Here is a 22,090-nt window from a genome sequence, read left to right on the forward strand (position 1 = left end):
ATGCTGCCTGACCTGCTGAGTGTTTCCAACATTTTCTACGTTTATTGCAACATTCCTGCAGCGTACTCGTACTGTTCTCAACATCTTCTATTACAGTTAAATATCAGAGGTGTAACATTATTTTAATGACTGATGTGATTCTTTTAGACTTGTGGTCACACGACTAATTGAATATCACAAAACCAGCGCAATAATGATTGCGGAGGTGAAACACATGGTGCAGGGTCAGTGATTGGAGAATTTGCAGTCATGCAGATCTAAATGTATCGACTGGATTCTTGCACCAATGACTATTGGTACGAATGGGACATGTGACCCCCATCTCTGGTGGGTCTGTCCTGCCGGTGGGACAGGACATACCCAGGGATGGTGATGGAGAAGTCTGGGACGTTGGCTGAAAGGTGTGATTCTTTGAGAAGGGCTCCTTGAGTATGACTATGTCAGGTTGTTACTTGACTACTCTGTGGGGCAGCTCTCACAAGCAAGTGAGCAGGACTTGGCCGGGTCGATTGGATGAGGTTTTAGACCACACCTAGAGCACTGTGAGCAGTTCTGAGATACCACACTTCAGTAACCATATGTAGGATAGGGTGTACCTGTAGGTTTTAGTAAACATTATTAAGAAGTTTAAAATGTGATATTGAATGTTAAAAGCCTACATGCCTGTATAACATGATGAATGGCTGAGAGAAAAGCAGGATGGGAAATTATGCCAACCTGACTAAAACTGCTGTGTTTTCAATTACTGAAGTAACGGAAAGTAGTGCTAAGTTTATGGAGGCTGGTGGGGAAGAGGATTTCAGAAATATTATGCTTAAACAAACAAGAACTAGAGAAAGAGATAGAAGTTGGAGATATCCTTCATTGGTACAGCTATAGGATGGACAGACTGTTTAGAAAACATTTTAAGAAATGTTCTGTGAAAAGTGAATGGTACTTTTTTGTGCACAGAAAGAGACCTAGTGGGATTAACAAGGTCATACGATGGCAAACGAGGGAAGCAATACTTTTATCAGGTGTCAGAGGGTTAATTACTCCCCCGTAGGCAAAACGAAAGGAAAAAGGGTATAAAGATACAGGTTTTGAACACAGAAAGTAGCGCGCACCGCGTAATCGGAGATTTGTAGCAGCTTCATTCAACAGAACACAGCAAGAACCCAAAGAAGCGAGCTTCAGTCAACAGAAAACAGCAAGATACACCAGGAGACCGCGCCACAGTCACTCGGAAGGAACACCAGGGTTCAACGAACAGACTGTGACTATCATCTTGTTAAGTATACTTCTTTCTACTGGAAGTTTAATGCTTAATAATCCTGTTTTATTATACACAATATACCTGTACCCAGAGTGGTTTGTGGCGTCACGGACAAATTATTATAAGAGCTTTTGAAAGCTACACATATATTGGCCTTGGAGGGAGCGCAGTGTAGGTTTACCTGAATGAAAACCGGACTGCAAGGGTTAAATTAGGAGGAGAGATTACATGAATTATGGTTGTATTCCAGATAATTTAACGGTTAAGGCGAGATTTGATCGAAGTTTTCAAGATATTAAGGGGAACAGAAAGTAGAGATAGAGAGAAACTATTTCCACTGGTTGGGCAGTCTAGGACTAGGGGGTATTACTCTATAAATTAGAGCCAGGTCTTTCAGGAGTGAAATTAGGAAACACTTCTACACGCAATGGGTGGTAGAAGTTTGGAACTCTCTTCCACAAATGACAATTGATGCTGGATCAAATGTTAATTTTATATCTGAGATTGATAGATGTTTGTTCACCAATGGTATTAAGGGATATGGGCCAAAGGCGGGTATATGGAGTTAGGTCGCAGATCAGCCATGCTCCCATTGAATGGCGGAACAGGCTGGAGGGGCTAAATGGCCCACTCCTGTTCCTATGTTCATATGTTGTAAAAAGTTCTGCTTAGACCACATCTGGAGCACTGCGTCCAGTTCCAGGTACCGCACCTCAGGAATGATATATTGGCCTTGGAGCGGGTGCAATGCAGATTGACCAGAATGATACCGGGGCTAAACGGGTTAGATTATCAAGAACAGCTGCACAGACTAGGCTTGTATTCCGTTGGGTGTAGAATATAAAGATGCGATATAATTAAGATAGTTAGGTTACTGTCCGTTCCGCTCTGTAACACACTGACCTGTTATCTGTTTCCAGATATTGTCGCTCATTTTCACCATTGGATGTGCTGCAATCCGCTGACAACAGGCGTTTAAACCGAGCAAGATTTCAGCCCTGGTGGTGAATGCTGCTCCTGACGGATTTCCCGGTCTCCAGGCGCTGGCGGGGATTGGAAAGCTCTTGTGTCACACTAAGTAAAGCTAGAAGTCATCAATATAAGATAGTCACTAATAAACCCAGGAGGGAGTTCAGGAGATAGTTATTTATTCAAAGTACGCGCTACCATAAGGAATAGTTGAGGTAAATAGCATTGACGCATTTCCGGGGGAGTTAGGTAAGTACACGAGGGAGACAGCAATAGAAGGATATGCTGAAAGTTAGATGATGTGGGCTGGGAGTAGGCTTGTGTGCAGCATAAATGCCGGCAGAGACCAGTTGTGCCGAATGGCCTTTTCCTGTGCTGTACATTCGATATAAAGTGTCTGAAAGATTCATAGATCCACACCTGCTTTAGGCTCCAGATTTTAATGCAATTATTTTCACGAAGCCTCTTAATAGCCTCGCATCCTTGTCTCTTGCCACCTCTGGTGGAGGTCAAGCTCCCCGCAGAAACACTCTGCCCGAGCCGTCATCGTGGGATTCTTTCATTTTGCGGTTTTGAAACAGGACAGAGACACAAATCTGTTTCCTTCTTTGACCCTGTGATTCGCTATTCTGCGTGTATGAGAGAGAGCGAGAGAGAGAGAGGGAGCGATAGGGACAAACAGAGAGACAGAGAGAGGGAAGGAGGAAAAGGGAGAGACAGAGAGAGAGAGAGAGAGAGCGAGAGGGACAGACCGGGAGAGAGATATAGACATCCTTGTCAATCTATTTAATTGTTATCCCTAGCAGTTTGTAAAGATGATCAACAGAAGGACATGTATTTTATCGCTTTTCCCAACTTCAGAATGACCCAAAGCGCTTTGCTGCCAATTGTGTTAGAACTTGGTGTTCCCGCCCTGGACTTGGGAAACTACAGCCAATTCGCAACAGCTTCTTCCTCTGTTCCCCCTCTCTCTCTCTCTCCCGCTCTCTCTATTTCTCTTTTTCTATTTCTCTCTCCCTCTCTCTCGCTCTCTCTCTCTCTCTCTCTATTCCTTTGTCTCTATTTCTCTCTCCCCCTCTCTCGCTGTCTCTGTCTGTTTCTTTCTCTCTCTTTCTCTGTCTGAATCTCTATCAGACGGTGTCCCTCCTTCTTTATAACTGAACAGCGACATGTAATCGCAGCCTGTCCCGGGGTGAGTTACTATGGGGAATCACTGGGACCACAGGCTCCCTGTAAGGTCTCCTCCTTAGATGGGAAGCCTGGAGAGAGAGGCAGACGCGCACAATGTTGAAGCGATGAATAATGGCACCTTCATTCGTAGTTATTTCTAACATCTTATGATGTTCTATTTGAGGTGCTGTGCACTCCAATGCCTCGCTACCTCTGCACCTGTTTCTTCGTTTCTTCCTCTCTGTGTAACTCTCTGTCTGTTCCTCCTTCTCTGTCTCTCTCTCTGTCCCTATTTCTGCCTCGTATTCTGTTTCTCTCCCTGCTGCCTTGCTCTCTCTCTGTCACTCTCTTTCTATCAGACTCAGATTCATTCCCTGTCTGTTTGCCTGTCTCTCCATCTCTGTTTCTCTATCTATCCTGCTCTGCGTGCGTGTGCAGCTGTGTTTGGATTTGTGTGTGTGGACCTCTGTACACATGAACAGGAGTAGACCATTCAGCCCCTCGGACATGTTCCGCCATTCAATTCGGTCATGGCTGATCTGTATCTTAACTCCATTGTTGCCGTAATCTTTAATAATCTTGCCTAACAACAATCTATCGATCTTAGTTTTGAAATTTATCTGCTTTCGCTTCTCATTCTGTCTATTTGAATTGCTCTGCAGGTCAAGAAGTTTTTACAGGGAGATGTTTTAGATGCTCAGACTGGAAGGGAGTTTAGAGTGGTGTTGCCCAGGGGTCGAAAGTAGGACCGCTGCTCTTTTTGATGAAGATTAATGAACTTGGGTATAGAGGGCATAATTTCAAATTTTGCAAATAATACGAAAGACGGCAATGTAGTAAACAGTGAAGACCATAGTAACAGACTACAGGAGGACATATACAGACTCGTTAAATGGGCAGACACGTGACCGATGAAATTTACCGCAGAGAAGTGTGAAGTGATATATTTTGGTAGGAAGAATGAGGAGAGGCAAAATGAATTAAATGGTACAAATTTAACGTGAACAATTATTGACTTTAATCGGCTCCCTCTGGAGATCACTGGCCACAAAACTGGTCAGAAAGCTCTCCCCTGCATTTCATTAACCGCCTCTAAATGGTACAATTTGAAAGTGGACGTAAGAACAGGGAGACATGCGGTGTGCGTACACAGATCTGTGAAGCGGTCAGGACGGGTTGAGAAGGCTGTTAAAAAGCACGTGGTATCCTTGGCTTTATTAATAGAGTTCAAAAGCAAGGAAGTTATGCTAAAACTTTAAAAACACTGGTCAGGCCTCATAAGGAGTATTGTCTTCTATTCTGGGCACCGCGCTTTAGGAAGAAAGTCAAGGCCTTGGAGAGAGTGCAGAATAGATTTACTAGAATGGTACCAGGGGTGAGGGACTTCATTTATGTGAAGAGACTGGAGAAGCTGGGAGTTTTCTCTTTAGAGCAGAGACTGCCAAGAAGAGATTTGATAGTAATATTGAAAATTATGAACGATTTTGATAGAGTTCATCAGGAGAAAAGCTAAAAAAATGTCACATTAAAGGTGATGAAACTTCTCCAGGAACGGACAGTGGTCAAACCCATGAATCCTCGGTATACAAGACCGACGCCTTACCACGTGGCCACTGCGCCATCAGTAGTGTTTAGCTTCGAGCTTCCTGGGTAGTGAATTCTGAATCGTTTCAATTAGGTTGAAATAGCACAGCTACAAATGCACAAAAATAAAACGGGACGGGAATACTTTCATAAAACCTTTCACAGAAACATTGAATCATACAGCACAGAAGGAGGCCATTTGGCCCATCGTGCTCTTGAAAGCGCTATCCAATTAGTCCCAGCTCTTTCCCAACATACCCTGCAAACATTTCCTCTTCAAGCATTTATCCAATTCCCTTTTCAAAATAACTATTGAATCTGCTTCCACCACCTTTTCAGGCAGAGCATTACAGATCATAACAACTCGCAATGCAAAACAAAATCCCCCCATCTCCCATCTGGTTCTTTTGCCAATGTGGAAATTGTGAGGGTGTCAGTTAGCTCCTTCAGTAACCCCTAGATGGCACCTTCACTGGTTCCTCTTGTGTTAAATCAAAAACAAACAAGTGCAACTAAAAATCTAGTAACTTTTTAAATAAACCAATTCAGAAATCAAATTAAAATTTCACCTTCACTGGTTGGTTTCCCTTTGTTAATTGTTACTTGTTTCTCCTGTTTATTACTTAACTGCCTTTCATCTGGTTTATTGGTTTCACCTGTTTTTGCTTGTATTTAAGTTCTGTGGTTTCTTCCCTCTGGGCTCAGTCCTGACAAGGGAGTCAGTCTTGACAAGGTGCTCTGTCTTGACTAGGTGCTCAGTCTCGACAAGCCTGTTGCCCTGTGGTAGCTTGCCTTGACAAGCCGGTTGCCTTAGTGGTTGCTTGTCTTGAGCTCCTATGTCTATAACTGTTTACCTGTGTTATGTTTTGCTTGTATTTGAGTTCTGTGGTTTTTCCCTTTGTACTAAGTCTTGACAAGGTGCTGACAAGTTGCTCAGTCTTGATAAGGTGCTCAGTTTTGGACAAGCCGGTTGCCCTGTGGTAGCTTGTCTTGAGCTCAGTTTGGACAAGCTGGTTGCCTCATGGTAGCTTGTCTTGAGTTCTTATCTTGACAAGCCGGTTGCCCTGGGGTAGCTTGTCTTGAGCTCAGTCTTGACAAGCCGGTTGCCTCATGGTAGCTTGTCTTGAGTTCCTATCTTGACTAGCCATTTACCTATGTGGTAGCTTGTCTTGAATTCCTATGTTTTGTAACTCTTTACTTGTGTGATTCTAGTAAAGTACTGTTATTTGAGACTGCATATCTGCTTCTCGCCTCGTCTGTCTGCACTTGGGTCCAGAACCAGCCTCGCCCGGACAGCACGGCCCCGTGTCTACATGGACCCGTGACAGCAACCCTGACAGAAATATTGGATAGGCGGAGTTGATTTTTTGGAACAGAGGGGGCTGATGGGAGACTTAATTGAGGGTGTAAAGTTTTGAGGGGCCGAGATAGAGTGGATAGGAATGACCTATTTCTCATAGCAGAAGGATCGATAACCAGGGGCATGGATTAAAGTAATTGGTAGAAGCATAATCTGTGGCACCATGATCGTATAGTGGTCAGTACTCTGCATTGTGTTTGCAGCAACCTCGGTTGGAATCCGAGTCACGGCACAACTTGCTTTACATCTTCTGTCCCTTACAGCACCTGCTAATAAAACTCAGAGAATCATCATTATTTATTAAAAGAAGGAATCTCTCTTGTTTGTGGTGAAACCTATTTATTCCTTCAAAACCCCACACTCTCATATACCTGTGCTTTATTCTCCATAATTCACACTCGCCTCTTCCAGCTGTTTCTTCCTTCCACAACCATTAGCCCTTCTTCACTTTCCTCCTTTCATTTCATTGTCAATTTCCTGCGGTTTTCCCTTAATCTGACATTCACTTTTACCTACTTAGTGTCAGCTGTGGCTCAGTGGGTAGCACACTGGCCTCTGAGGCAGGTGGCCATGGGTTCAGATTCCTCCTTCAGGGACTAGAGTATATAAATCCAGGCTGCTCCTCCAGTGCAGTACTGAGCGAGTGCTGCACTGTCGGAGGTGCCGTATTTTGGATGTGACGTTAAATCGAGGCCCCGCCTGCTCTCTCTGGTGGATGTAAAAGATCCCTTGGCACTATTTCGAAGTAAGAGCAGGGGAGTTATTCCCGGTGTCCTGTCCAATATTTATCCCTCAATCAACATAACAAAAACAGATTATCTGGTCATTATCACAATGCTGTTTGTGGGAGCTTGCTGTGCGCAATATGGCTGCGGCGTTTCCCACATTGCAACAGTGACGACACTCCAAAAGTACTTCATTGGCTGTAAAGCGCTTTGAGACGTCCGGTGGTCGTGAAAGGTGCTATATAAATGTAAGTCTTTCCTTTACTTATGACGTTAAATTTTCTCTGCTGTCACCGCTGTTCCTGAGGGCACATGTCCCATTCGCACCAATGCACATTTGTACCTTGAAACTAGTCAATACATTTAAATCTGTGGGACTGCTCGACAGACAAGTTCTGCGAAAGCGGGGCCTTTGGAAGGACAGGGACCCGATTGTTCACGAAATTTTCTTGGGGAATCTTGTGATAGAGTGCCTATTAACTGAAGAACTGGGTTTTTTTTCATGCTGGTTGGCGCTTTTCCCAAAACTGTTGAGGTGCGTGAGTGACGGGCAGCGCTGCCTCGCTGCGATCGAGGGTTTAAGTGTGAAATATTGGCCCGCTAGTGCGGTGCGGTGCAGTAAGATCGAAAGCGTTCCGCCTTAATCTTAACAGGTCTGTTGAAGTGTGCGATTTAAACAAATAAAGGATAAGTGAAAAGATCGCTAGTGGGTGACAGCAGCGATTACAGGAGGTTGGCCATAATTGAAAGGTCTTTGAATGCCAGTGGCGTGGGACGCTGTGTTCTTTATGAAGTGCGGGAGCAGAATAAAGTTAAACAGAAATAAAATTTACAGACTTGGTGCCAATCAGAAAACTGCGCTGGTCTAAGGTCGATAAAAAGTTTGAAATTAAATTCATTTTCAAAGGATAAAGTTAAAACTTTTTTTCCAGCTTTTCCCGTTAATCTTTCAAGTGGTGTAAAGCCCGTGTAGATTGGAGTTCGCTCTCAGCTTCTCCCATCGATGTGAAAATGAAACAGAAGAAGGTGAGGATTGCCCCGAACAGCAGAGCTGGGCACTGACTCTGTTTATATTGCTGCAGGAGATGTTCTCTTCCTCTAAAGATTCCCCTCACCATTATAACGCTTGTTATATCTCACAGCCTTTAAATGGGCGGTTTTATAACATGTTGGAGAGCTTTCAATCAAACAGCTTTTAATAGCTCTGCAAAAAGACGAGGTTAGGACTGGAACTGATAAGATATCGATCATAGAGTTAACATCAGAATCAGGCTCATTGTCCAGTGAGGCAGGAAACTGCGAACAAGTTGGAAGGGAATGTAAGATTGAGGGACGGAAGGAAGGAAGGAGATCTCGATTCGATCTTCATTCCATTACAGCTGGGTGAAATATTAGTTTGAGAAAGTGGGAGAATTTTTACCAAACAGGGAGAGAAAAGATTGTCTAACTTGGGGACTGAGCATTTTCAGGCCACGTATCTCCCAACTAGATTAGCAATCCCTCGCCTTAACCTCTCACTAACCACGATCTACCTTTATTATCCAAAAGGAATCATCCAAAAATCCCTTATATTTCAGTATTTCTGTTTCCAAACGGTAGAAACAACCTTTAACAAAATCCCTTTACCGCATGTCCTGTCCGTGCTTCCAGGTTGGCAATGTGGAAAATGTGGAGCAGGCTACTGGAAAAAAACGGATTCACATATTTTACCTCACTGTTTCGGCACATCTGTGACTGAATCCCCGTTTTCATTAATAAAATTGCAGTTTTCTTGCGATATACTGAACACAGGTCTGCACTGATTTTCTGGCAGTTGTTATTTGAAGACTTGTGGAATGTCTCCAGGCCGAGGAAACTGGTTCTATTAAAAAGTCTCGCATTAATTGATATAAATTCCCTAAGCGAGAATCACAGCCCTAGACCAAAGAGCCGCTGACCCTGCTCTGAGTGTTTAATCTCGGCAATGACGATTTCACTGATTTGGAGATATGTAATTTGCTACGAATTCATAAAATTGAAAAGAGCCGCAGCGATCATCATTACAATAAACTAAACCCTCCGATATTTAAGAGGAGTGTAAGATGTTGAGAACAGTATCTAAAATTGTGCAGGATAATGAAAATAAACTGCAGGAATATTGTGTTCTGCTCCCACATGACACAGATCAGTCTCAGCCTCTGCTCCCTGCCCGCCAGCTGCTGAGACCTTGTCTCTAGATTATAAGCAGATTCTAGGTTGGAGATAAGTATTCAGGGTAGAGCCTAAAAACAGCGGATGGGTCCAAATATATAAAGCAGTTATTTTAGACCAGCGACCTCATTACAAATTATATATTGCTCAAAGGCATCAATGTATGAATATGACATTAAATGTGTTTAAATATAGTGGGGGGATTTAAAGCAGATTCGGGGCCAGTGGCTTCCAACGTGATCTTGCCTGTGTCTCTCTTGCCTCTCTCTCCCCTTCCTCCCACACCCTGCCGGTGTTTATACCTTGTTTTAAATCTGCTGCTCTGGGCCAGTGCATTCCACAGTCTCACAACCCTTTCTACAAATACCCTTTCACTGCTTGACTTCTCTGTTTGTTAGTTATGAATCACCTTGAGGTGCAATGGTGGCGTTTGTGACGTCAAATTAAAAGGCGGCCGATTGGAAACACGTTGGTGTCAAACTTTCTTTTTGCACATAATTGAACCTAAATCATTCAAGATGGATTATTGTATTTGCTGCATCGCAACAAACAAAATCTTGTTATGAACGTTAGCTCATTAGTTCTCCAGTGTCAGAGGAAGAATTTTCTGATCTCTTCATTTATTTAATGTAAGACACAAACACAGGTACTCATTAAGAACCAACTCACAGATTGACACTGAGATAAACGCAGCGAGAGGTACAGACAGCATCGGGACACATGGCGGACAAGAGAGATGGATAAATACAAAACGGCCTCAGACTCCAGCAGTCAGTGACCGGTAGCTGATAGGTATCAGTGAGTGGAGGCGAGCGACGGAGGCCTAATTTGGCTCTGTGGCTTAGCTGGTCAAAGCGCCTGTCTAGTAAACAGCAGATCCTGGGTTTGACTCCCAGCGGGCCCTTTTTTTTCTTCTTTATCACTCTCCAGGGGTGAGTTTATTCTCGTGTGAAAGGGCTACAATCCTTATAAATGTGACTGCGGCTGCATTAGTTCCCACTCTGGCTAAAGGCTACAGTCGCTATGGGACATGGGTCGAATTCCACCGCTGTCATAATTTCTGGCGGTGCTGATTTTGGCCTTCTCCAAAAATCCATCTTTTCTAAGCGGTGACGTGCGTTACATTGCTGTGGAAAGAGCAGAAGAACAGCAGCTGGTGTGTGGCGCCGTGATCGGATAGTGGTCAGTACACTATGTTGTACCCGCAGCAACCTCGGTTGGAATCCCAGTCATGTTATAACTTGCTTTATATATTTTGTTCTCTGTGGCACCTGCTGATAGAATGCAACAAGAAATCAATCATTACTACATGAAACAAATATTATTTGTTGGCGGTGAAAACCTATTTCCTCCTTCAAAACCCCGCACTCTCACATGCCTGAGCTTGATGCATCATATTTCAAACCCACCTCTTCTCCCAGCTTTTTTCTCCTTACACAATCAATAGCCCTCCTTTTCTTTCCTCCTTCTATTTCTTTACCACTTTCCTGAGGTATTACCTTAACCTAACATTCACTTTCAGCTACTTAACTTCAGCAAACTTAAGTTTGCTCTGCGACAATCGTTGTTCCTGGGGGGACATGTCCCATTTGCACCAATCTCAATTGTTGCTTTGAAACCAGTCGATACATTCAAACCTGCGGAACCGCTCAACAGACAAGCATTGCGAAAGCAGGGCCGGCCTTCAGAAGCAAAATAGCCGGATTGCATACGGAATTTCCTTGGCCTAATGGATAAAGCGTCTGATTTCGCTGCTAATCGTAATCGGGATTGTTGTCAGTCATGGATCCTTCTGTGCCTATTTAAAATGGGTGAGCTCACAGTCCCGGATCATTCTGTGTGTTAGTCTTTTTTAAAGGAATGCGATTTCAGCTGCGACGACCGTGTCCGTTCTATCTCCCACACTTCTGCCCTCACCCCTGACCCTCCCTCCTGGAACTATGATAGGGTTCCCCTTGTCCTCACCTTTCACCCCACCAGCCTCCACATTTAACGGATCATCCTCCGCCATTTCCGTTACCTCCAAAGTGATCCCATCACCAAACGCATCTTCCCCTCCCCTCCCCTTTCAGCATTCCATAGGGACTGCTCCCTCTGAGACACTCTAGTCCACTCCTCTATCACCCCCAACAGACCTTCCCCTTCACCTGGCACCTTCCCGTGCAAGCGCAGGAGATGTAACACCTGCCCCTATACCTACCCCCTTCCCACTGTCCAGGGCCCCAAACACCCTTTCCAGGTGAAACAGCGATTTACTTGTACTTCTTGCAATCTAGTATACTGTATTCGCTGCTCATGATGCGGTCTCCTCCACATTGGGGAGACCAAATGCAGATTGGGTGACTGCTTTGCAGAAGATCTCCGTTCAGTCTGTTGGGGTGACCCCGTGCTTCCAGTCACCTGTCATTTTAATTCACCGCTCCATTCCCACTCGGACCTCACCGTCCTTGGCCTCTTGCAATGTTCCACAGAAGCTCAACGTAAACTCGAGGAACAGCACCTCATCTTCCGATTAGGCACTTTGCAGCCTTCCGGACTCAATATCGAGTTCAACAATTTCAGATCATAACCTCGGCCCCTATTACATTTTTACTTATATTTTTTTCCACACCTTTGTTTTGGCTTTTCCCTTCCCCCCCTTTCCTTTTTTTCTCTCTCCCTCATGGCAGCTGTCTCTCATCCTGCCAATACACTTCACACCTAATCTGAGCCGTCTTTTGTCTCCACTGTCCTATTACCATCTTGTCTGGTTTTGAATACCTCTTAATGTCTCTTTACTTCTTTTGTTCTATCGCAGCCCTGCCTTCAATCTATTTAATTTCCTTTCCAGTTTAAAAAAGTGTTCACCCTAAACGTCGACTCTAATTTCTCTCCACAGATGTTGCCAGGCCTGCTGAGTTATTCCAGCATTTTCTGTTGTTATTTCGGATTTCCAGCAGCTGCAGTATGTTTCTATCGTACGAGTTGTTAAGGCGTTGTGTTCAAAGTTGCATTGGGTTTCCCTGCGCAGGTGCAAACCCTCTCACTTAATTCGAAATATATCAATCCTTTCCTAAATCCACTCCTTTATATGAGGTGTTGCGCTGGATTTGCTCACAATCCTCCCCACAACTTCTTGACGACGGCAAACCTTTTCTTCTCTGTTCTGAATTTGACATCAAACCGATCATTTTTGACAGTCCCTCACCTGAATTAACGGGCGGCCTTTTGCTTACAGAGCTGATTGTACATTTTCAGTATTGTAGATCTGGGTGCACGGGCAGGACAAATGGTGAAGTGGAATTTCTTGCAGATTAGTTCTGTTTGGATACAAAAAGTAGTAAACGAAAAAGCTAACGGCAGACGAGGTGGCCGAGTGGTTAAGGCGATGGACTGCTAATCCATTGTGCTCTGCACGCGTGGGTTCGAATCCCATCCTCGTCGTTTATGTTAAATGTTTGACACCTTCGGTTCTTTTGACATTCACCTTTAACGTCATGTCCAAATTCACCTTTTGCTCCCAAGCCTGCCTAATTTAGCTTATGTCATGTCTCAAGTTACCAATATATACTTTAAAGGGAAAACACTTTATAGGTCTATGGAGAGTGGGACTAATTAGATAGCACTCTCAGAGACAGTTTACTTCAGAACCGTCAGAATCTGAGATTCCAGTACTTAATGAGTTTCCTTATATGTCGGCGGCTCGTTGGTCTAGGGGTATAATTATCACTTTAGGCATATCACAGCTGAATTACGATAGAACCCAGCTTCAAATTTGGTCGAACCCCACTAGATTTTAGTTAAAACTCAGCTTCTTACAGCCAATCGACATTGTAGAAAACATACATACTTTCCATTAAAAACATGTGATTTTGCGTCGTTTTTACCCTATCTTTCTAAATCCCAGATCTTCACAGGAGCAACTGAAAACAAACCAACTGAGTAAAGTTAAAGGGTCCGTCTCTGTGTTTCATTGGACGTCTTACACCCGTGTTCGATTCTGGGCAATGCAGGACCATTACATTTTGCTTTCTGCACCCATGAGCTCGCCTGAATTGGGATAAACTTACAATCAGCGTCAATCTTCTTGAAACACCTTCTGCCCTGAATATTAGACAGTGCTGCTTTGTCTAGCGCTGAAACGATGTGAGAAGCTGGCTTTTGAAATGGTCCCATGGGTGCCGAATTCAAAACACCATGCAAACCCACCACAAACACTAAAATATTACCGCAGCTTCGGGCTCTAACCGCCTTTAACAAAATCCTTCCTCCCAATCCTTCTCCTTTCTCGCTCGGGTCTCAGCGTCTCCCTCCTTGTGGAAGCTCGGAGCTGTTTCCCTGAGGTTTGGAATGGATTTACCTTCCTTAACTCAAATTATTACTCTTTTCCTTGAAAATAGAATGACGGAAAGTTTGATACAAATGTCTTTTTTGTACTGCGTTTCATGAAACTTCTGCAATTTAAAATGTTAACCGCAGTACTTTAGTACGAATTCCAGCAACCGCAGTAGTTTGCTGTTGTATTTTGGTACGAAGCTCACAGTTGCATTGGCCGGAAGTCGAAACCGTGTTTCCCACAATGCAGGCGTGAATTTTGCCCCTGAACCACCAACGCGTACCGGACCTAGAGCTTCAATTGTCCAGTCACAGTCTTGTTTCTGATAATGCAAGGCTAAAAGACAATGCTAAATACTGCAGAGTCTGGAAATGAAATTATTCAGAAAAAGCTGTAAACACTCCGCAGGTCCGGGATCATCTGTGGAGGTGGAAACACAGGGTTAATGTTTCAGGTCGAAGAGCTCTCCTCAGATCCAGGGTTTACACCAATCATTTCAAAAAAATGCTGGTAATTTTATTAAAATTGTTATTTCCATGCTCTGGTCAGCGTGATTTCCAGATACAGTGTTATTTTGTTGCTTAATATCACAAATTACACAACAAAGCTGGGAGTCCATGCCAGAAACGTCTGTTTATAAACAGGCACTTTAACCAACTAACCCACGGAGCCAAAGCATTTCCCCTGGGTTACAGGAATTGCCGGTCCCTTTGGTATCGTTTATCATTGATTCTCCATCTATGAGTTGTTTCTGAATCCATGAGTTTGTGCTGCTTTGTGGGTGAGCGGCAGACTTAAGAGATGTCCTGCTCGTGCTGCCAGGTTGACAATGTGGAAAATGTGGAGCAGGCTTTTGGATGCAAACGGATTTACATATTTACCTCACAGTTTCGGCACATCTGGGACTGAATTCCCGCTTTTAATAATAAAATCGCGTGTTTCTTGTTATATACTAGACACAGGCTCTGCACAGTATATTTGGGCAGTTATTATCTCAAGACTTCTGCAGTGTCGCCAAGCTGAAGCAATTGGTGATGTTTGCCCAAAAAGCCAAAAGCTCGTCTGGGATCTCTCGCATTTCAGTCAGTGGAATTCCCTAAGGGAAAGTAATTTGCTAATTTTGAAATTGTGCCCTGTACCCCCAAGCCCAAGTCATTACTATATATCAAGAAAATCAGTGGTCCTAGTCCCGACCTCTGGGGAACACAACTGTGTACTTTCCTCCAGTCTGAAAAACAGCCATTCACCACTACTCCCTGTTTCACTGTCACTTAGCCAGTTCCGTATCCATGCAGCCACTGACCCTTTTTTTCCATGGTCTTTAACTTTGATGGCAAGCCTATTATGTGGCACTTTGTCAAACGCCTATTTGGAAGTCCATGGACAGCACGTCACCCTCATTGCCCTCATCAACCCTCTCTGTTACCTCATCAAAAACTATGTAGAAACTTAGAGTGCATAAGGAAACCATGTGGTCGGCCGTGCTTGTGCTGGTTATTTTGTCCCACATCCCACGTTTTGTGCGTAACACCATCAGTAAATATTTTCTTAATTTAGTAAAAGTTAACGTGTTGATTAAGGGATTGCGTTCCATCAGCAGGTGCCGCAGAGATCAGGAGATATAAATCAAGCTGTGCCATGATTCGGATTCGGAACCGAGATGCTGCGGCCACAACGGAGAGTACTAACCACTATACGATCACGGCGACACACATTAGTTGTTGCAATTCTGTCCTGACCACAGTAAAGTCACACACGGCACTGCATAGAAACGGTGGATTTTCGGTAAAGAGGCTAAAATAAGGTGATTTCTGAATCCGTGAGTTTGTGCTGCTTTGTGGGTGAGCGGCAGGCTTGAAGATATGTCCTACCCGCGCTCCCAGATTGACAATGTGGAAAATGTGGAGCAGGCTTCTGCAAATAAATGGATTTACATTTTTACCTCACAGTTTCGGCACACCTGGGACTGAATTCCCGCTTTTAATAATAAAATCGTGGGTTTCTGGAAATACACTGGGCACAGGCTCTGCACAGTATTTGTGGCAGTTTTTATTTTAAGTTTTCTGCAATATCGCCAAGCCGAGGGAATTTTGGATTTTTACTAAAAAGCGAGGGGCTCATCTGGGATTTGAAACTTCGCCTCTCGCATTTAATACAGCGAAATTTTCTGCGTGAGAATCGTACCCGTAGGTACCATCTCTCTCCCTGTCTTTGTTTCTTAGTTTCGCTGTGTTTTACCCTGATGGACTTCTCAGGTTTCCTTGAACGGCCGAGGCTGATCTAACCTGCAACACCAGCAGAAAAGTGTAAAGAAAGAAACAATGACTGAGACGGCAGGGGAAGTAATTCTGAAAAGTTAACAATGGATGTTCAAGACGAATCTGGTGAAGTGGGGCTAATTTTGTTGAATTGAAATATTTCGTGTATCACTTGATATCGTTGAACATTGTATTAGAAAGCGGGATTGGATGGACAGAAGCGGTCTGAAAGGATGGCTGATCGGCTGTGGGTGGCAACAAAATCTTACAGATTCGTTTCCAGCGGCTCGTTGGTCTCGGGGTTTTGATTCTCACTTAAGTACATAAGAACATCAGAAATAGGAGCAGGAGTAGGCCATTTGGACCCTCGAGCTTGCTCCGCAATTCAATAAGATCATGGCTGATCTTCTACCTCATCTCCACTTTCCTGCACTATCCCCAGATCACTTGATTCCCTTAATATTCAAAAATCTATCGATCTCTGTCTTGAACAGATTCAAAGACTGAGCGTCCACAGCCCTCTGGGATAGAGAATTCCAAAGATTCACCACCTTCTGAGTGAAGACATTTCTCCTCATCTCAGTCCTAAGTGGTCAACCCTTTATTCTCCTGGACACAGGCTCTGCAGTTAAAGGATTTCATTGATTGATATGGGAGAGGTTCCCTGGTTCAAATTATTTCTTTACAGAAGGCACGATTGACGTTTCTCCAGAGAATTTTTGAGCTCCATAGGGCAGAATGCACAGGGTTTGTCGTCACAACACACGTGGAATAAAGCAAATATTTCAAGGAGGTGAGCAGATTGAAGCTGACATTTTAATTATTCACAATTCAAGGGACCTCGCTGGCGATTCCCAGTCCTTGAAGGACGTAAATGAACGAGTTGTGGTTTTGCTGCAAACGTTCATCACCGAAATCGGACTGAACAGCGACTCTGGTGGGAATGGAACACAAAAACTTTGAATGACCTTTTCAACCATTAACTAGAAGTGCAACGCGATATACATTGCAGCTCAGGGAGCGTCTGTGGAGAGAGAAACAGAGTTAACGTTTCAGGTCGATTACCCTCCGTCAGAGCTGGAAAAAGCTGGAGATGTAACAGGTTTTTAACCAAGTGTCGGGGCAAGGAAAGAACAAAAGGAAAGGTCTGTGATAGGATGGAAGGCAGGAGGGATAAGAGACAAAATGGATGATGGTGCTTAAAACACCTATTACATGTCCCATTCGCACCAAATTGAATTGGTGATTTGAAACCAGTCGATACATTTAGACCTGCGGGACCGCCCGACAGACAAGTGCTGCGAAAGCAGGGCCGACGGTTGGAACCAAAGCACCTCGATTTTACACGAAATTTCCTTGGGAAATCAAGTGAACTGGGGAGGCTAACTGAAGAACTGGGTTTTGTTTACCTGGTAGTTGGCACTTTTCCCTAAACAGTTGATGAGCGTGAGCGATGGGAAGCGGTTCATAGCTGCAAATGAGGGGAGAAATATGCAATTTTGGCAAAATAGTAATCAAACAGGATAATGGACTCGTAGGAGGGAACAAAGAGAGTAAGTGACCCTCCGCATGGATCTGACAGGGTAAGGCACGCTCCGGATGTAGCAGATAGGTTAAGGGATGCTCCGGATGTAGCAGACAGTTTAAGGGCCGCTCCAGATGTATCAGGCAGGATAAGGGACGCTCCGGATGGATCAGTCAGGGTAAGGGACACTCCGGATGTAGCAGACAGGGTAAGAGACGCTCCGGATGGATCAGACAGGGTAAGGGACACTCCGGATGTAGCAGACAGGGTAAGAGATGCTCCGGATGTAGCAGACAGGGTAAGAGACGCTCCGGATGGATCAGACAGGGTAAGGGACACTCCGGATGTAGCAGACAGGGTAAGAGATGCTCCGGATGTAGCAGACAGTGTAAGGGACGCTACGAATATAGCATGCAGTTTAAGGGCCGCTCTGGATGGATCAGACAGGGTGAGGGACGCTCCGAATGGATCAGACAGGGTAAGGGACGCTTCGGATGGACCAGACAGGGTAAGGCACGCTCCAGATGTAGCAGACAGAGCAAGGGACCCTCTGGATCTAGCAGACAGGGTAAGGGACGCTCCAGGTCCAGCAGACAGGGTAAGAGACGCTCCGGTTGGATCAGACAGGGTAAGGGACACTCTGCATGGTTCAGACAGGGTAAGGGAAGCTCCGGATGGATCAGACAGGGGAAGAGGCGCTCTGGAAGTACCAGACAGGATAAGGGTCGATCTGGATGTTACAGGCAGGGAAAGGGACTCTCCAGATGGATCAGGCAGGATAGGCGGCGCTCAGCAACTAACAGACAGGGTAAGTGATGCTCCGGATGTAGCAGACAGGGTAAGGGATGTTCCGGATGTACCAGACAGGGTAAGTGACGTTCTGGCTGGGTCAGACAGGGTAAGGGAGACTCTGGATGTACCAGACAAGGTAACAGAAACTCCGGATGGATCAGACAGGGCAAGGGAAGCTCCGGATGTACCAGACAAGGTAACGGACGCTCCGGATGGATCAGACAGGGTAAGGGACACTCCGGATGTACCAGACAGTGTAAGGGACGCTACGGATGTAGCAGACAGTTTAAGGGCCACTCTGGATGGATCAGACAGGGTAAGGGATGCTCCGGATTTAGCAGAAAGTGTAAGGGACGCTCGGGATGTTGCAGGCAGGGTAAGGGACGCTCCGGATGTAGCAGACAGTGTAACTGACGCTCCGGATGTAGCAGACAGGGTAAGGGATGCTTCCGATGGACCAGACAGGGTAAGGCACGCTCCGGATGTAGCAGACAGAGCAAGGGACCCTCCGGATCTAGCAGACAGGGTAAGGGACGCTTCGGATGCAGCAGACAGGGTAAGTGACGCTCTGCATGATTCAGACAGGGTAAGGGAAGCTCCGGATGGATCAGACAGGGGAAGGGGCGCTCTGGAAGTACCAGACAGGGTAAGGGTCGATCCGGACGTTCCAGACAGGGAAAGGGGCGCTCCAGATGGATCAGGCAGGATAAGCAGCGCTCAGCAACTAACAGACAGGGTAAGTGATGCTCCGGATGTAGCAGACAGCGTAAGGGATGTTCCAGATGTACCCGACAGGGTAAGTGACGCTCTGGATGGGTCAGACAGGGTAAGGAAGACTCTGGATGTACCAGACAAGGTAACGGACGCTCCGGATGGATCAGACACGGCAAGGGAAGCTCCGGATGTACCAGACAAGGTAACGGACGCTCTGGATGGATCAGACAGGGTAAGGGACGCTCCGGATGTAACAGACAGGGTAAGGGGCGCTCCGGATGGATCGGATAGGGTAAGGGACGCTCCAGATCTAGCAGACATGGTAAGGGACACTTCGGATACATCAGACAGGGTAAGGCACGCTCGGGATTTACCAGATAAGGTAAGGGATGCTCCGGATATACCAGACAAGGTAAGGGACGCCCCAGAGGTAGCAGACAGGGTAAGGTATTCTTTGGATACATCAGACAGGGTAAGGGACGCTCCGGATGTACCAGACAGGGTAAGAGATGCTTCGGATACATCAGACAGGGTAAGGACGCTCCGTATGTACCAGACAGAGTAAGGGACGCTCCGAATGTATCAGACAGAGTAAGGGATGCTATGGATGTATCAGACATGGTAAGAGACGTTCCTGATGTGTCAGAGGCATAAGGCATGCTCAAGAGATGCCAGATAGGGGAAGAGACGCTCAGGGCCTATCAGACAGGGTAAGGGGTGCTCAGGAGGTATCAGAGAGGCTGATGGATGCAGAGTTATTACTTTCTAAGCTTCAAATTTTCTAAATATCAATAAAAGCAAAAGTTGAATCCGGATGTAACAGATGTTATAACGAATGACACTTGGGGAAAATGAGAAGGTAGAATGGGGCCGGACTGGACATTTGGCAGCGCTCAGAAATACATTTAAAAATGTCAATGATTCCCCCACCCAATAGATTAATAAATAATACGAATAAATCTAGTTATATTTATAACGAACAGAGGTGCAAAAGCATTTACATCGAACACAATAGCAACTCACAAATACATTTGTACCCAACATGGACAGACCCAAATATTGTTACAACCATCACAGTGATAGATTGCTAAAAAATACTTTAATAGTTTGTCTTTAAAGCCATGATATTTACATGGCAATTTGCATTGGCCTTCCTCCAAAGTCACTGGAGATTGTTGGAGAATGATTTGGGTCCTGACCGATTATTAGTTAGGCGGATTAGAACAAGTTTTGAGCGCAAGTCCAATATTAGAAGTCGACATTAAAACGGGGCTCACACGGGACCGGTCGCAAATTTCAGTCTACAATCCCCAAAGCGAGATTCATACCCCTAGACGTAAGAGTCATTCTGTCTAGAATGCAGACTGAATCAACTGGTTATCAAAAGTAAAATGGATTTATCATGTATTGTCCATTGCATTTTGTCTGATTCAGGTAGTCAGAGCATTGGAGACAGCAGTTTTACATTCCCAATAAAAATGCTCTGTCACGTGTGCCCACAGTTCCATACCCGTTCCAAGCCCTCTTTTTACTGTCGATGACTTGCCCGGAATGTGCTTGGAGAAGTGTTAGAATTGCAGTACAGCCCTTCCCACTTTCGCTTACTCTAAATCTCCATCCAGCATTTTCACCAATGCAATGTTCATCAGCTTGAGCTACTGTTTAATTTGTTCTCGACATTAACTGTGCTGATCCTTTAACTTGTCCCACTACACCGCATCTCCAAATTTTTCGATTTCACCTCGAGGGAACTTTTCATACGTAAACCTGAAACAACTGCCAGAGAAAGATTCAATTTCAGCGGTTTCAACAACAATGAGTCGATCGACATCAAGCTCGACCATCCTCACATATACGCTGCAGATGCAAATCTCTGCCCTCCTCTGCTTCAGTGATATTCTGTTTCACGGTGATGGGCAGTTTATGCTCTCTGAGGCTGCAATCGCTTCTTTCCGCTGGCAGCGGGCACTTTGAGAGAACGGGGCCGGACAGGTGGCCTGAAATTCGCTGCTGTCCCGGCCTCACTCACTCCGGGAGCTGGGGAACAGCAAACAAACTCATGGGTTTGTTGCCGCGTCTGAAATGCGGCTCCGAACTGTTGCTATTAACCGAGGCAGCGCTGCAGGATTCTGTAATGATCTCTCACACTGTCGGTGTCTCTGTAGATTTTGATTGCATACAGAACTGTATAGAGAAAAGGAGAATACCGCGCAGCCGTTAATGTATTTTATTGATCTGTACCTACAACAGCTGACGGAACCGGGGACCTGTTGTACTTTAGACGGAAGTGATAACCGGCGCACTTCGGTAAAAGCTGCTCTGTAAAGAATGATAGGAACAACTCAGAAGAGAACTGTCATCTATAAATGCTCTTAATGGGTTCCATTAACATTTAGAAAACTGCTTATTCTATTAATTATGCAAAACTAACTAATCTGTGCAAAAAGTTTGTGGTAATCGCCATTAATCAACCGCTAACTTTCTGATTCATACGGACCGAAATACTCACATGGTTACCGAGTCGTAGGCAAAACTTATAAAAAAATGCATGTTATGCATGTGATGAATTTTCACCCGTTCTCATTTTATAGACTGCACTTTTAGGAGTTGAGTAAAAATGTTCAATGTTTATGACGCCAGGAACCTGGTGCAGCCTTTGGTAAATTCAGCAGCTCGCGAACACATGAGAGTAACTCCTGCAGCAATCTATCATATAACCCCAGCCAATGCTCCTCAATTATACAACAGTCACCAGTGTCCCAGCCCCCGGCACTATTAAACAACTTGAAATGTGTAAGTAAATGTGCACGGATAATTCGCACCTTCTGTGCGGGGCTGTAGTGGCGCATTTGGTTAGCGCGTGGTACTTCTGACAGTACAGTGGTTGGAAAATGCCACTGTTAAGAGACCGAGCCACACCTAAAACAGCCAATGCTATTGCGGTGTAACATTTCTACCAGAGCAGATGGTTCAATTGGTTTTTCCGTAAGCTTCCTCCTTATTAGCTGTTCCACGTGGGCACTTAGTTTCCTCAGGCTCACCGTGCTGCAATAACGGATGAGAGATGTAAAGGAGCCCTTCAGTGCTACTTATTGACAGGACGAAAGTGGGGCCAGTTTTAACTGTTAAACCAGCAAAGAATATGTGCAGGAAATAGATTCGAATTCAACGCAGTGACTGAGACATTGGCACATCGAGAAGATGTGTAAACTCATGGGTTATCTGTACGAACA

At 44.9% G+C, this 22,090-nt stretch overlaps 1 non-coding gene across 1 annotated transcript; it reads left to right on the forward strand.

Moving 5' to 3' along the window:
- Nucleotides 1–12,594: 12,594 nt before the first annotated feature.
- trnas-gcu (transfer RNA serine (anticodon GCU)) lies at nucleotides 12,595–12,676 on the forward strand. The gene has a single exon. It is a non-coding gene; the product is annotated as a tRNA-Ser (tRNA).
- The last annotated feature ends 9,414 nt before the right edge of the window (nucleotides 12,677–22,090 follow it).

This window comes from Somniosus microcephalus, unplaced genomic scaffold, assembly GCF_052327205.1.
Source record: "Somniosus microcephalus isolate GS21.2 unplaced genomic scaffold, FLI_Smic_1.0 unresolved_chr1, whole genome shotgun sequence".
NCBI lineage: Eukaryota > Metazoa > Chordata > Chondrichthyes > Squaliformes > Somniosidae > Somniosus > Somniosus microcephalus.